Source organism: Euprymna scolopes, chromosome 2 (genome assembly GCF_053919585.1).
Source record: "Euprymna scolopes isolate OS-2025 chromosome 2, ASM5391958v1, whole genome shotgun sequence".
Lineage (NCBI taxonomy): Eukaryota > Metazoa > Mollusca > Cephalopoda > Sepiida > Sepiolidae > Euprymna > Euprymna scolopes.
Genome location: NC_136483.1, coordinates 2,562,501 through 2,580,049, shown reverse-complemented (window position 1 = coordinate 2,580,049; position 17,549 = coordinate 2,562,501). Strand labels below are relative to the sequence as shown.

The 17,549-nt window shown below is 33.7% G+C and overlaps 1 protein-coding gene across 2 annotated transcripts in view; it reads right to left on the bottom strand.

Moving 5' to 3' along the window:
• Nucleotides 1-17,549, bottom strand: part of LOC145288235 (uncharacterized) — a 225,356-nt gene that overhangs the window by 72,834 nt on the left and 134,973 nt on the right. The window lies entirely within an intron of this gene.

Genomic DNA, 17,549 nt, shown 5'->3' with positions numbered 1-17,549 from the left:
AAACTTTTTAACCGGTTTTTATCTGAAGAGCCACGTGCACAGTTTTTTTTTTTTTTTTTAATAACTTAACATAACGTTTAATACCTATGGCATTTCTGTTTATAATAAATAAAACTTCTGCATGAATTAAAATATATTTATGCATATTTTACGACCAGGCAACGCCGGGCAGCCTGCTAGTTTGTTTATGAAGTCATCACTTTCAGCATTTCTTAAAGTAATAATTTCATTTTCATAAAAAATAAACAAATACAAAAATCTATATGAGGATAGAGAAGCTAAAATATTTAACTTACTTTTGCTTGTTTGATAATAAAGTGCTCAATGGGGAAAAAATAAACTGTTGTGGCCTTAAAGAGCAGAAATAACAAAAGCAAACTAATTAACAAGAACTTGTATAAATGGACAGTACAGGAGTAATAGGTTAACAGAGGTTGCTTCCTCACTTTGCTTTTCATTTTTATCGATTGGTCTTGAATAGAATGAGGAAGGATCGATCATAACAAAACTACAAAGCAGAATAAAGTTAAAACCCGACTGCATGTATTAAAGATGATGCAAAAATCTAAACTTTAAAACAATTCACTATATAACAATAAACAATTCACTATATAACAATAAACAATTCACTATATACCAACAAACAATTCACTATATACCAACACTTCACTATATAACAATAAACTCTTCACTATATAACAATAAACAATTTATTCTAAGTGTTCGAATTGACATGTACATTCTTTTCTATCACAGTTCTTCAATGAAGTTAGACAAGCAATTGCCTCAAACTGGGATTGAAACTTAATTGTCTAATCCGTAGGCCATTTCACTCATTAGTATGCTCAATCCAAGAAAGGGAGCAAATCTTTCAGGAACCTGATTGTTTCTTCTACTGCACCATCAACAAAAAGGTGCAATGGAAATCGTAGCAAACATCAGCAACCAAATAATGTTTAATACATTGGTTTGAAAGGCTTTGCATTTCGTTTTGTAGTGGTGAGAAGAATATATTTTTCAAACATATCCACAATAAAAGCTGAAGAGTCAACCAGGCGATATCATTTGTTGATCACTTGTTAATTTGAAACCGACAGTACCAATGTTTTTATAATCTTCTGTAATACACATACATATATTATATATATATATATATATATATATATACACAATTTTTTGTTTTTATTCTGCGTTTCTGTAGGTTTTCTATTAAAAAAAAAAAAAAAGCCAAAAGGTGAAAGTCTAAAAAGAGAAACCATTCTTTGATTCTGCTTTTGTGAAGAAGAAACAATTGTTCCTTTGTGTAAGTAAAAAAAAACAAACAAAAAGATCCCCCCCCATCAAAAAGTATTTTCAGAAGATTAAAACAGGACCCCCCCCCCACACTTCCTAAGAAACTAATCTGATAGGACTTGTTGTAAATGGTTCTATTTCTTAGTTACGAGTTCACATTGGTACAAATCTTTTATATATAAAAATGACTTAACCTCACTGTTTCCACATACATATCTATAATAACTTATTTCTGCTTCCTTAATATAGGACCATAACACAGAGCATCAGCATCAGGGTGGGTGGGTAGATGCAGTGGGATAGTAAATCTTCAACTGTCCATTCGAATTCCCTCCCTGTTCCGACTATACTAACATGCAGATGTTCAAATGTAATCCCGCTGCTCAAGTCCCTACTTAGAATGTCCCAGTAGGTATGGTACCTAAGTAACAGTAACCTTTACGTCTCAGTGGCAATATACCTTGTTTGTGGTGAATATGAGTGAATTAACAAAAATGTATACAATGTTCCCTAGATCACGTGAGCTAACCCATATAAAATCAAACGTTTTGGGAAAGGGCTATTGAGCCTTTTTAAATTACACAACACCCATATCGCAAACAAAGATTTTAACACGATTATCAATGTTTATTCTTATGGAAAATTTAAAATGAAAAAAATCGATTATGTTATTTTTTTTCTGATATTTAAGCATCAACAAAACTTTAATAATGAGTGAGTTAATATTTTATTAACAATCAACTCCGGTTATTATGACATAAAAACATTTTTCCCACTTTCAATTACTACTCATTCACAGCAGACTAGCAAGTATTTTATAGCACACCAATGTACCATGGCCTGCTGGCTGAGAAGCCTTTCGCCTCTTTTACAATTTTGATTAACAACGGTTGAATGCAAAACAAACTCCAGAGGACAATCGACTAAAAGAATTGCACATGGTTGAAGCATGAGCACATGTTAGAAGACTTCTTCAAATTAGTTGCACAAATTCATGTATTCGAAACCCCGAGTATATTAACCTTTTACTGCTTGTATATCATTCTCTATTACTTAACTAGGTAAAAATGTTCAATTAATATACATTAATCCACTGTGAAAAATTTCCCCCACTCTTTATCTGTGCCTAAATCAAAACGTGGATTCCATGAACAAAGTTTCTTTCTTAGAACTGCACGCCTGTGGAACTCTGTTCCGTCTGCCTGCTTCCCACCTGACTACAACGTGGATGTCTTCAAGTCCAACGTTAACAAATTCCTAATGAACCGCCCTCTTAAGTAAGCACTTCATTAAATCTCCACACTAACGTACTGTACTTGCAATAACCCTTATCCCTGAGTGGCTTCCGGGCCTTGATAAGTGGTGACCACCGTGTAAAAAAAAAAAAATAAATAAAAACATGGTTGTTTCTTTTCTTCAAAAGTTGTTGCTCCGATTCAACTTTCTGTACTTGTCTTTGAATATAATTCCTATTTTTTTTTTATTGTACAAAAACTGAACTTCCTTTCAGAGGAGCGTTACAAGACATCAGTCTTTGATATGAAGATTCCAGGCTTTTGAGAGAATTGTGGACATATGTTGCATGGAGAGAAATGATATGATGGGCCGGGGATATCATGAGAATGGTTTGATGGATATATGATGTGGCTCTTAAAAGACAGGCCTAGTTCTAACGACTTCAGATTAAAATTTGAAGGTACAGGGAGACCTGTACAGACCAGAAAACTTTGAAAAATGTATGGGAATTGTTTGGTTAGTAAATGTAGGACAGTTGAGGTAGCAGAATCGGTTCACATAGGAATAAAATGATAAAAATGGCTTCAGACTGTACAAACATGCATTAATTTAAATGTAATGTGAACAAACCTATTGCTGCATAACTCCACACTCAGGAGATCTTTATAAATTTGACTCTTACTCACAAAAGTTTCTTACGTTTCAATGGCAATGTGCCTTGTTTAGGATAAATAGATTTTGTTCTGATTTTTAAAATACGAGTCGCTGCCTCGTTAATCTACTGGGATCAAAGAATTGATCAACCATGGTGCTATAGTCAGGCTGTAAAGGAAACAGAACTTTTCTAAGAATTCAGTCATTTTTAATTTTATTATATGACAATAAAACTTCTGATGAATGTTTATTTGATTTACAACTTGCAGGAGTTTTTTTTAGAATGGTCAGCAGATTCATAGGCAAATAATGTCCATCATATTCAGTGGAATATGTTCTAACACTACTGAAATTTCACAGTATCATTGAAATATATGATGCACAAAGCAAAAACTATCAAGATAGAAAAAGCTCAATACTGTTAAAAGGACCAATTAACTATATTAAATAAAAGTTATATATAATTATTATAACCATCAGAACAATAAGAAAAAATAATTATGAAAAAGAAACCTCGTTAGGTCATGACATTTCGAAACTAAATGCTTCTCATCAGAAGTGAAAGACCAGAATTATGCAAAATGTAAATATAGATAAAAACTGAATTAAAAAAAAACTAGATTGGAAATGAGAATGAAAGTATAAGATAAGATATATCAAAACTACATATAAAGAATACTACTCTGCCACTTTTATATTTTATACATATTTTCCTTCTATCTGATTAGGTTGGTGCAAAATAATGTCATTCATATATATATATATATATATATATATATATATATATGATAAAAAATGACATTTTTATGCCTTCATTCTTATTTTGTATCTAAATGTTATTAACCCAGTTTTTATCTATATTTAAGTTTGTATAATTCTGGCCTTTCTTTTCTGATGAGAAGCATTTAGCTTCGAAATGCTAGGGTCTAAAGAGGTTTTTCCCCCCTTTTTCTTTTATTGTTCCTTACTGTTCAGATGTTATAATAAAGTTATATGAAACTTTTATTCCTTATCTTTTATCCACACACACACACACACACACAAAATCTGTTGGAGATACACAACTAGTTCTGCATAAAGGTGAAAGTATATTTTCTGTCGGTTATGCTACAGGCTTGAAGATATGCAGCTGGTTTAAAAGACCATCTACAAAGTTGCAGACAACAAAGGGATGTAAATGGTTAAACCTGATGAAATACCAATCACCTGTAAAATGCAGTGAATAATCATGTGTGCATGCGTGCGTGTGCGAAATTGCCAACTACCATCATTGATAATGCAAAGATCTTTGTAAAAATAAATGATTCACTCTTCCACAGTAGACAGCGTTTATATAAACATTGAGATTTTGATTGCTCATCATCCAGGACTGGTTAGAAGCGACGACTTTTAAATAGATGATCAAACTTCAATCCCATTTGAAATTCTTGCTTGTTTAACCACACTGAAAAGCTGTGATACAGTGAAACAGTGTCTGACTACATATAACACTGAAACAAAGCGGCAAAAGAATACCGAAAGATCTTGTGTCAGTTTCAAATATCAGATGCTCAAGTGAGTTGGAAATAAACAGTTGGTTCTCCGGATGAGTAATTATAGCAGGAGTTATAATATGCTTATCCGATTCTATGCAAAGCAACATTATCAGAAGATATCCTGAATCATATTAAATGTATGTGATTTGTTTGCAAACAGGAAATTAACGCTGAACTGGGGAAAGTGAGAGGACGAATCAAGTCGGAGCAGCCTTTCGCGATGACTTTCTTAACAATTTTTGTAGCCTTAAAATACAAGTCGAAAAAATCGCTATAAGATACATAAAATAATTTGAAGCATTTTTAACAAGGACTCACAAAATAAAAAGATGAAAAATTTCAACAAATTAATGTTACCAAAGGCAAGATAAATTACTCTTTCATTAACCTAGATAAGTTTTTTGCTGTTCAAAACGTTTTTAGTTCAATACAAAACTAGTATCAATTGCACGAGGCCCATTGACAATCGCTCAAAAATCGAAAATTAAACAAAGTATTGTTAGAAAATTATATTTTCGATCGATTGATGACAGTTATTGAACGCGTTTCTGCCATTATTTTGTTTGATTTTTGAGAAATTATCAAATGTTCTTATGGCATCTATGATTTTGGCAGCCATGTTTGTTTTTTTCTAACTAGAGTGAACATGCGGTTTCTTTTGAACAAGAAAACGCTTCTAAATATGATAAAACCTACAAAAACATTTTTTGTATATTAAATTTGTTCACCCCCTTTTTTGTTGACCTTTGTTAAAAATGATCATAAATTTATTTCATAGACATGCAAAAAACAAGTATTAAAGAAATACATTTATACTTTTAAGAAGTTTCTTTTAAAATGAACATATAAAAAAGAGCCTTTTGATTAAGAACAAAAGTGTAGTATCTGTTTTGATAATACACTTCACCTTTTCCGTCCTTGGTCAGTGGAGGAGAAATCCTTCATGGCTAAGATAATTTTTTATTTTTGTTCCTATCTAGAGTGGCCCTTTTTGGAGAGATGGAGTTCCCCATATTAAAAACCGGCTTTGTATCTCACTCTGCCCTCGTGGGGAGGCAAGTAAAAAGGAATATATGAAATGTTTCTTAAGAGGAGAAAGAAAGAGAAATAAAGTGAAAGAGAGTAAGAGGGGAAGGAGAGCTAGAGCGATTAGTGTTTTTAGTGATGGAAAGATCAGGGGGCGGGGTAGATAGAACCAAAGTTTTTTAAGCAATGTAGAAAAGAATTCCATAAAAACAGAAAAGAAAAAAAAAAAAAAAAAACCCGAACCCAATCTTCCGAACCCGACAGCGCCATCCTCGTTCATTTATATATTTTATTTTATTTTTCTTCAGCCCGGGGGTGGGGACGGAATGGTAGGGGTGACCAATAAAGAACGTTAAAAAGAGAAGAAAAAAGTACGCCGGACCCCAGAAGTAAAGATGAAAGGGTAATTGTAGAGACATAAAAAGGAAAGAAAAGACTTTAAACAAGTGAAAAAAAAAAAAGATCAAACAGGTGCGCGGACGGAGGAGGGGGATTGGCGAAGGGAAGAGGGTGGCGATAAAAAGGGAAAATTATGTTGGAAGTGGAGGGGGCGCGGTAATCGACGGTGCCGTGCGATAAAAACAAATCCACCTACGTACACCACACACACACACACACACACACACAGTATATAAACAGCTGTTTCGGCGTTTCACGACTTATCAGTGAGGCTAGAAGTAACGAACATATCAACCGAGAATCAAACTCCAAACATCAGATCATTCACAATGCTGACCAGTGGCGTCTGATATCTTACTTTATGAATTAACAAAGTCACAATTGCGAGTGTGAAAAAATTATATCGTTTTTAAATGAATTTACATATTTGTTTACAAATTTATGATACTGCTTCAGTTAAGTATGTTTATATATTTGTATGTTCAGGATTCATTCCTAAGCTAACTAACTAATCATTAGGCACTAGGGGTTCATATATAGGCTATATTTAGTTTAATTTAGTTTCATTTAAAGGGGATAAAAAGGAGGTAGAACCCATTTGTTAACATTTCAATTTTTGTAAAACTTTAATAGACACTATCACCAACCCCGAATTTCAGGTTCTTGGGAATATTTTTTAAAACGTTTTCAGAATTTCTAATTGGAAAATTTCGCATTTATCAGATTTACATAGAATGTATTCCATAATTTCATGAATTTCAATTTCTTCTTGGGATCCTAGGGATAACAATGGTGTAAAACTGATCAAAACTATAATTCTTGAGTCTCTTTCCTTTTGAAAAAGAGATGATATTCTCGAAATCTTAAGACTTTTACCATCAGTTCATGTTTACTGATTTGTACTGTGATTATCTTGAAAAATAAATGTGTATATGAAGATAAAAATAAAAACAAATAAGAAGACCTTTTGTTTGCCCATTATATATACATATAAAATAAATAAATGCGAGAGAGAGATAGAGAGAGAGAGAAAGAGAGGTGGGAGGATGTTGAATACAGTGTTACAAACTAGAAGTAATTTTGTGACTGATTTCAAATCTTTCGACCTTCAACTAGGATTGGGTCTCTTAAAGAGAGTTATAAGCTGTCAACCTTAGTGTAATGCAATCTTTGGTGTTTGTTGTTGAACACCGTTTGATTAGCTTTTTTTTTGTCTGCTTACCTTGACAGAATATATATAGAACTTAATTCTCTTTTTCGTGGTAATTCTTCATGGCCGAAGGGGCGGAATATCAATGATTTTGGGTTTGAATCTTTCAACCGGAAGCAATTATTACTTACTACACTGATGATTGCATGAGCATGAAATACTAGTGTCTGTCAGTTACACTCGCCCTAGTATGTACGTTTGGAAGTCGAACACAAAATATTAGAATACAGATTTTCCATCTGACCATGCTGATGCAAGAAAGAATACAATACATGTAAAACATATTGCATTAATAAAAGGTAAATCTGTACCGTTTATTCCATCATTATATGTCTTCATTTGATTCAGTTTGTGTTTATTCATTACACCTCTGCTGCATTGTGTTGACTTCTATAAATTTCATTTAATTTATATTCAGGCCATGGGAATGAAAAGTTTACACTTGCTTGTATCGTGTAAACTTAAAACTAATATAAAAATATATCAATTCAGTCCATAGTAATGAAAAGTTTACCAGACAAATACACGTATCAACTTAAAACAAAAAAACATTAATATTTATATAGTAATCACAACCAAATAAAAAACGCTCAATACAACAATAGGAAATAGAGTTTGTCATAAGAAAAACAAATCAAGACTAAATTAAAAATACGCAAGGAAATTTATTGTTTGACAGAATACTCCAAGAAAATGGAAAATAAAATTTTCTTGAGAGTATTCTGTTGAACAATAAATTGAACTTGTAAATTTTAATCTACAGTTTTGATTTCTTTTCCTTGCGCGCGCGCGTGTGTGTACTAGCACATTGCTCGGCCGTTAGATACGGCTTAAATATGATAATTTATGCAAATATCATTGTTAGAGATAATTATTGATTATTATAATGTACCCAATATATATAGTGATTTCAAGTTAAAAAATATATACTTGGTGCATTCAACTAGAATTGAAACAAAACATTTGACTTTCAAACCGTATAGGCTACTAACTGAGCTAAGAACAGATGGATACCAAAAGGTAGTAAATTAACACGGTTTAACATAAATGTATATTTGCACATGCATAGAGGAGCACGTAAAAATCGACTTACACCAGGTAAATTTCAGTTTTTTAATTTTGACCCCTTAGTACCTATTTTTACTGGAAGTCCAAATCTCCCATATATATCAAGCTTCAAGTCAAAAGTAGTTTGGTAGAGACTGTTCTGCACACACATACCCGTGGCTTATATACATAGAACAAAGGAATTAACTTCTCGGTTTTGGAGCAGCCAACCTAATCCACAAAGGGTTCACCACCTTTCAGATAAAGCTTAAGAAAAATCAACAAAAAAGATTGTTTTATTAACACTTAGCAGTAAGATAATCTCTTTTGGGGTTTTTAACATCGTGTCAGCAGCTTCAGGAAGATAAAATTCACATACTGAGTTCAATTTACAGAACTCTGAGAATAATTGCCTTGTACCAGACGAGTAAAGTCCATTTATTTCTTATGTAATTTCGTAAAGATTATAGTTTCAATGAAGCTGTATTATTCGGTCTTTTATTTTGAAACACAGCTATATCATGTATCTATATAGGTAAGATTGAAGTAGTATTTTCATTCAGTAAGCAGATTGACTGGACGCATCTTTGTAGCAATAGTTAGATGTTTGGTGTTAAAAATGAGAAAAATTAGAAAATTCCACTTGAGGTTAGTTATGCAAGAAAATGAAATTTTTCATTAGAAATAAACTTAGATTGACGTGTACAGGTAGTAACGTCATGAGAGGAAGTATATGACAGAAAAACTTCATAGTATTAGACGTCATAAGCATAATTTTTCTTCCTGGCTTTTGGATAGGAATAAAATGTAGTATCTGTTCTGATACTATACTTCACCTTTTCTGTCCCTGGTCAGTGGAGGAGAAATCTTTCATGATTGAGACAATTTTAATTTTTGTTTCTATCCAGAGTGCCCGCTTTTTGGGGAACTAAATTTTCCTCACATTAAAAACCGACCTTGTGTTTAACTCTGCCGGGGGGGGGGGCAAGTAAATAGGAACCCTACGGAGGTTGAAAGAGAAAGATAAAATAGATCTAAATGTGAATTACTGTAACATCTAAGCGAAATACTGCAGTGCAAGATACACAAGTCTAACTCGTTTAATTATCGTCACTTTCATCACAGGTAGTGTCATCGTTACGCTAACATTCGTGGCTGAGGAGGTAGGCTCTGTTCACTACATCGATTTATTGATTTTTCCCTTTTTTAATTACTTCTATCACTTTAACTAAGAATGAAGAAAAAAAAAGAAAAACATCTAAAAATTCTGGAGACGTCATTATCCAACAAGCCAACGAAACTAACAGCCGTTTCTGTCGACAAAGAAGAATTGATGGGGATAAAAAATCTTTCCACACTTAAGTACATCTTAACAATATCCTCTCTTTTCTTAACAGTAAACCGACGATATGTCAAAAGAAAAAATGCTTCAAAACATTCAGCACTGATATTGATGCTAGAATCTTGTATATAAAAAACTTCAATGAATAAAAGGTTGCTGGTTGTAAGAAACAATTGAGCAGAAGGTAATGGGATTGGTTTTTGCAATTGTTAGTCTTACTTAGACATTAATCTTAGAATAAAAATCACATGTGATGAAGTAATACTTGTATAAGAGCCTCCTCACTAATAATGGAAAACCAAGAATAAAGCAGAGTACTTTAAGTTTACTTTCAGCAACCTCCTAATTCTCACTTCTCTTTTTTTTGTTGTCCTCACAATCCATCGGCAGTGTTTCTGACAAAAGACAGAAGTATCGCTGTTTTCTGGATTTAAATCTATACATCTAACAATTATCATTGACTCGTTTTTGACCTTTAAATAGTATTATTTTTTTATTATTTACATCAAGTGGATTCATGCCTTGCCTGGAGCGATTTTCATAAAAAATAAAATAAAGAGCCGGGTCAGTAACAGAACACACATCCATCCCCCTTAAGCAACTTTTGAGAGTCCTGTCTAGACATTTGTCGGATTAAGATCCAAATCTCCATGTGAAAGTCAGACGATATTGATACTCTTGCTTCTTTGCATATAATGCTGAAAGAAGGAGGAGTTGCGAATGTAACAAGAAATGGATAGAAAACGGGAATAGCGCCCACATTCCCTATTAACCTCAGATGTACCTAACGAGGTGCATTGATCCAAAAAAAAAAAATGCCCGAGCAGTTCCGTTGGTCTTTCCTGGTTGGTAGCAACAAACATACCCCTTCTTAGAGATAAGGCAAAGCCTGGCAGAGTGAACTTCCTAGAACTGCACGGAACAAGAAATATACCGCAATCACAGGAAAAAAAAAATTTCAGAAATGGCATAGATACTGCTGACTTTAGTGCTAGAAGCAAAAATGCCACGGCAGTCGATTAAAAAAAAAATATATAAAATTTCTTCAACCCGTAAGGAAAAAAAACTGCTGATTCTGAAGCCTATTGAAAAATAAAATCAAATTTTAACTTCTGCAAAAGTTGTCGACACCCAATTCCTGTTGATAACGAAGGAGGGGGGAAGAAAAAAAAAACAAAAAAAAACAGTTTATATACATGCACGTTTAGGTGAAATATAAATCGTCCCTATATACCTCCACATTGATTGCATTATTGCATTACTGGTTTCCAAATAGATTAAATGTTTTATCATAGTGTTTGATTTTAATCTTTCTCTATATATTTTGTAGGATTTTCATCCTCTAAAATATACCTCACTCACAAAACTCAGAATCATCTGACGAACTGCGCACAGCGTGAAACCAATGGCTATGACCGATTAAAAACACGCTATTATACACACACATTATATTACAGTTTTATAATCAGGAGCAGCGATTCAGATATTTGTTGAATGCACAGATGCTGAAAAAAATATGAGTGAGGGGTCGAGCGGTGTGGATCCCCTTTGAATGGAGAAAGGGGAAACATTTAAAGCCAGCAAGTATTAAACAGGAAACCGTTCAAAGGACTCTTTCTCCTTTTTTTGTCAGAAGATTCAAAAAACTTCAAATGGGCAAAGCCGGTGTTCCGGCAGATATGAGTCCACCCCCCCCCTCCATAAAATAACACACGCACACACATCATATATAGATGTATATGTACATATGAATGTCTTTAAACAATCATACGTATATATTTTTATATTTTTGTATATACATGTGTATAAAAATGATTCAGTGGCGAGTGGAGTTTTGTAAAGATTATTGTACACTTTAACTACACAAAAATACATATTTACACATACACACACAGCGAGAGAGAAAATACGTTATATATGGACATATACAGACATTTTAGTGGACATACAAAGACACACACACACAAACGGTTGAGATTTATATGATAGATTCAGAGGTAACATTTGTACAAGAGCCCTGGCAACAGTGCGGAAATAGGCCTTGCCAAAATAAAGGAGATTAATAAGTGAACTATAAGTTTACTTTCGTCAGCCTCCTAATTTTTATTTCTTATTTTTGTCTTTTAGTCCTCACAATCCATCAGCAATATTTCTGACGAGGCAGATAAATCGCTGTTTTCTATATATCTAACAATTATCATTGACTAGTTTTTGACCTTTAAATAGTTTTTTTTTAGTTACTTACATTAAGTGGCGTCCTGCCTTATCTGGAGCGATTTCCATAAAAAAATAAAGAGCCAAATCAGTAACTGCACATACGTCTGTCATAGGATACTTTTGAGAATCTTGTGTAGACATTTGTCATTATACGTCTTTAAACAATCACATATTAGTGACCTGGCAAGGCCACAGAGGAGACAACTGAAGCCGACCTGCCAAGACACTATATATATATATATATATATATATATGAATGTAAGCAAATTTGGGCATTTTTATTGGTTTGAAAAGAACTTTTTTTTAACGATTGTCATAAACTTTTAACCATAGAATAGTATAATCTTTAAAAAGCCTGCAAATTTTCGCGTAGTTTCGTCCCATAGAACCAAAGATATGAGCATTTCAATATTCAATTTGGCTACATATCCACATAAAGTAGTTTCGTTGTCACAATTCATCAGTGCGGCTAGACTAGCACCTTTCCCTAGCCGGGGATTGAACCTACAACTATCGTGTTGATAGTCGGCAGTTCTAGCCACCGGGCCATAGATATACCACCTTTTTGGGCAATTTTATAAGTTCAAAATCTCAGCTCTTATTGATCAGAATTTTTAAAATGAAGACTCGTTGGAAAGGTAATGACCTGAATTGTGTAGTGGGCTATGTGGCATTCGCCCTTAAGGTCGCACACTAAGGGGATCATCCCTAATCAAGAACCAATTATTAGCAATTTTTTTTACGGCCATAAAATGTTTTAATCAGTTATTTGTTTTCCTAGTTTTGCTTATGAATTACAAAATATCTGATATTTCCCCAGAACCTCTGGCCTTGATGGAGGGGGAGACTAAAACTTGCTGCTATGGTTTCAAATGATCTGACATAGCAGCAAAAGGGAGACTTGATTCCAAATATTTCTGTTATATCTCCCCTCTTTAATTAAAGTAAATTTGACTGTGTATAAGGATTATTTGATACTTGAGATATTCATAATTGTACCCTATTTCCAAAAGAGCGGAGATATGAGAAATATTTGGAATCAAGTCTCCCCTTCCTGATGTTTCAGCTCATTTGAAACCATAGGAGCAAGTTTTAGTCTCCCCTCCATCAAGGCCAGAGATTTGGGGAAATTTATATATATATATGTCATCCACATACAGTATTGCTTTGTTGTATCACAACTCATCAGTGTGCCTAAATTAGCACCTAGCTGTGGGTTGAACTTACAAACATCGCGTTGACAGTTGGCAGCTCTAACCACAAGACCACGGATCAGTGCTCGTAAATGATTCATCAAATGTCTATTAAATAAACATTTGCCCATCGATTAATAGTACTCGAGCTACTAGTTTGTTTGCAAATAGATAGCGAGCAGATAGCGAGCGAGTATCTTAGTATATACATCTGTACATAAAAGTGATTCAGTAGCAAGTCGAATTCTGTTAAGGCTATCGTACACTTTAACTATACACATTTACAGAGAGAGGGAGAGAGAGAGAAAAAAAAAGGAGAGAGAATTACGTTAAAGCAATTGACGAAACACTGAAAAAATTTACTCTTTAGATGCTTAGATATTAAAGTGGTTTAATCAACATAGAGTTAGAGGCGCGAGAGAAATATATGCATAAGAGAGACACGAGTTACTTGTTCACTTAATTATAAATTACAAATTATTAGAATTGAAAATGCATTTTCTTTCCAAACATAATTCAATATAAAATAAAAATGTTTTATAAATTTATTAGTTTCATTATATTCCTTTTATCATATCACTGTATTTTTGTTTTTTGTTTTTTTACTATCTTTTCCTTTCTTATTCTGGACTTAAAAATGTGTGCATGACGCAAGTTTGAATTGTAAAGGACCGTCGTAGAATATAACTTTATGGTCGATATGTCAAGTTTAACACGTATGTGTGAACCAAGAAAGCAGAAGTCAGAAACATGCGACTCCTGATGTACGTTGACGAAGTTAGGGAATATTGTTAGTGAAAAACCGACAGGAAGTGGATTAAGTCAGACAAATAAAATGAGATCTTAAAAGCATTAAGAGAGCACTTGTCATTATCCCCCCCCCCCAAAAAAAAACACACACCCGAAATAATGGAATGAGGAATTAAAAAAAAAAAACGTTGTTATTCGGCCGCGTTAATTAAACTTAATTAAGCAAAATCTAGAGTAGTAAATAAAAAAAATTTTTTTTAAAGCCATGATTCATTTCAAGCTACAACATCACGAGATGCTGAGCCATACAGGATCAAGAAATCATCACGAGACGATCATGTCATACGCGGTAGATAATATCTATATTAGAAGCCTGTGCATATGATAATGAGATTTGGATAAGAATAATCAACCATGCAAAGGTTTTGAGGTGTTTATGTTAAACAAAGCCGACAGGAAACTTATGCTTACCCAACTCCGTTGGATGTAGGGCAATTATATTAAAAGAAAATTTTTAAATTCTTAAACGCTTAAATATTTGGACCGACCGATTGCAAGGATCACGTATCGTTTATAAGATGGGGAGGGCATAGTTTTTATAATAAAGCCATGTTAAATGTGTATTTTCTTACTGGCAACCAAACAGCATAACATATCGGCTTCAAGATAACTTTTGTTGGAAGATTTTCTTCTCTAAGAAGAGTTAGTTTATGAACGCTTGAGAGTACAACCATATTTCGCATGGGAACATTGTTTCAAAATGCAACAAAGAAACTCTATTGAATTTAATAACAGGGAATTATCAAATATTAACAAGTACATGTATTTCACGTTGAGTCAGATCTGACGAAAAAGGGTTCTGGCTTTTTCCTCATGTTAAAACTTACTTTCTATGTGAGATGCTTAGATATCCAATCAAGAGTTTTCGTCACAAAAAGTTGGGTTATGGATTTTCTTCTCCGCAACTGACCAGTTAGCTATGCGATAGTTCGTTTTTGGGGGGTTTTTTTTTGTGTGTTTTCTTGGTTTGTTGAATACCAGACTAAGAATTCATCTGGTCTGGTAGAGTATCCACCCAAGTGCTTTCATTTGACGCAACATCACTAGAACATGTGTCATTCCTCATATAGACCCGTGTATAACGATACCGAAGATATTTTACTTGAAACAACAATTTTGCAATATTTATCAGGGGGTTTACTGGTAGGGTGAAGTATCCTAATATCAGCTTGTCTTGATAAATTCTCGTACAGATTGAAGACACAAGATAATGTCTAGTGGACATTAAGTGAGGGAAGATGCTTTATATTTGCAGTCAAACGGAAATCCAGAGGTAGGGGCAAAACAAAAATCCACCATAACATTTTGTTTTAAAATGACTTTCATGGGTTTTTGGGTATGCTGAAAACGAATACTGCATTTAAATTTTCCGCAATTAAATAGCTTCCCAGATATTAAGTAATGTCATTTTATTTCTGGTGGCTATCTTGATACGCGCAAGCATGCTCGTGCATGTTAACGCAACCCCAAAGAACTATGCATATCAAGATGGCCACCAGCAATAATACAAAAAATGACATTGCTTAATATTCGGAAAACTACTTATTTGCAAATAATTTAAATGCGATATTTGTTTTCAGCATACCCAAAGACCTACAAAAGTCATCATTTTAAAGGAAAATGTTATGGTCGAAACCAGGTTAAAATTTACCAATAATCTACGATAACTTAACACTAGACTTTCAGAACATGCAAGATTTTGAAATGCTTAAAGCAATTTCAAATAAAATTATGAATGCAAATATTGAAATGAAATGGAAGGGAATAGTCGAGCGACCCTTTTGCTGTACAATTTCGGCAGCTGATAAAATCCAAAGTATCCAATTGGTAAATCCATTCTGCTCGAGTAAAGAGGGCTTTTCCTGGATTAAAGAAATACACAAAAAAATGTTTTCTTTCATTGAAAAAGCTTCCATTAAAAAAGAGCAAACATTTCGCAATGAAACAAACACACAAAGTTTTCTCATGATATTAAGACAGCACGTGTATGTAGATATATTTAAGGTGTAGACATTCATCTAATAGATGACATGTGACACTTAGGATCAAGGGTCGTCCAAATATATCATAACCCTCCCCTCTTTCTAATCTAATTTTTGTGAAGTCATCCGCTTTGCGTGGTTATCGCCCATCTGTTTTAATCGATGGCATCATCTTTTAATATGTACTTTGAAGTTGCTCTTTTATGTTCACACATGCACACACGATTATATATGTGTGTACACACCAGGTTAAAAGGTATTCAAGAGTGATAACTAGGGCTGAGACAACAGCATATTCTTTTCATTGTTTGGACTCTCGAATGTGTATTTGTTGATATCTTATATGCTTTTATAGAGTGATGTGATGTGGTTTTCGGTTGATTAACTGTGTCTGTGTCGGAAATATACTGGAGAGTCAAAACAATGAAAAGAATATGCTGTTGTCATAGTCCTAGTGATAACTAATAAACCTAACAAGGTTATTAAGAGTGCTCGATAAAAAAACAAGATATATTTTTATTGATATAAGCAAATTTATATGGTCGCGACACTGGGTATGCTAATGTTTCGGACTAAAAACTAATGGTTGGTTAAAACCAAAAATCCTCAACAGGCGACTTAATAAATGGTTGCGTTGCTTTCCACAGAAGAAACCAGTCTTCAAATCTCTCATACACACACACACACACACATTATATATATATATATATATATATATATATATATATATATATATATATATATATATATATATGATATCACGGATATAAGTGACCAATAGCAAGTTTTCCAGTAGGGGACATACCCTCTTCCACTCCTCCCCTTCTAAACCAAATCAAATGACAAAAAATAAGGCATAAAACTAATCAAGTTTTGATTAAAAGGAAATATTAAAAAATTGCCTTTTCAGAAATCAAAGAAAAAGCAGAATTCCGTTATTCTTATTTACTTCGTAAATAAGAATAACCTATCATAAGCAATGGGAAATAACACCACTAGTTTTAATATTATTTAACCTGAAGGAGGTTAAATACTAATTTTGAATTTTGTCTTTATTTTCTTATATTTAACTGGCTTTCATCCCTAATTATATAACAGACACCCTGACCTGTTGGATGCGTGAAATACAGAGAGAAGGGGTGTGTGTGACCTCTTCAGAACAATTAAAACAGAATTATTTCTTAAACATAACTCAATCCCAGAACTATATTTTAAGCAAGTGTTATGTTACTACAGTTTATAGGTTAAAAAAAATAAAACATCAGCGAACTCAGAGAGGATTAGTTTATTGCTACTCGCCTGAGGAGGCGCTCCTAACGAGAAATGCTGACATGAAGCTCCGGCATTTGTTTTTTTTGTAAGCCAGAGTGCTCCTCCTTGTGTGGCGCTGACTCTTCACTCTTACTTTCGACCCTGGTGTCACAACTTCCCACCATGGGAGGGAAATAAATAGCAGCTCACACGGATATGCGAGTTGCTTGCGGCAGTTGCGCAGGCATGCCACATGAAGGCAGTGAGTGGAGGAGATGATTCGATGGAAAAGATTTGACTCGAACGGCAAAAGTCGGGGGGGGGGGGGAATTGGCTTTGAAATATTAAAGAAAC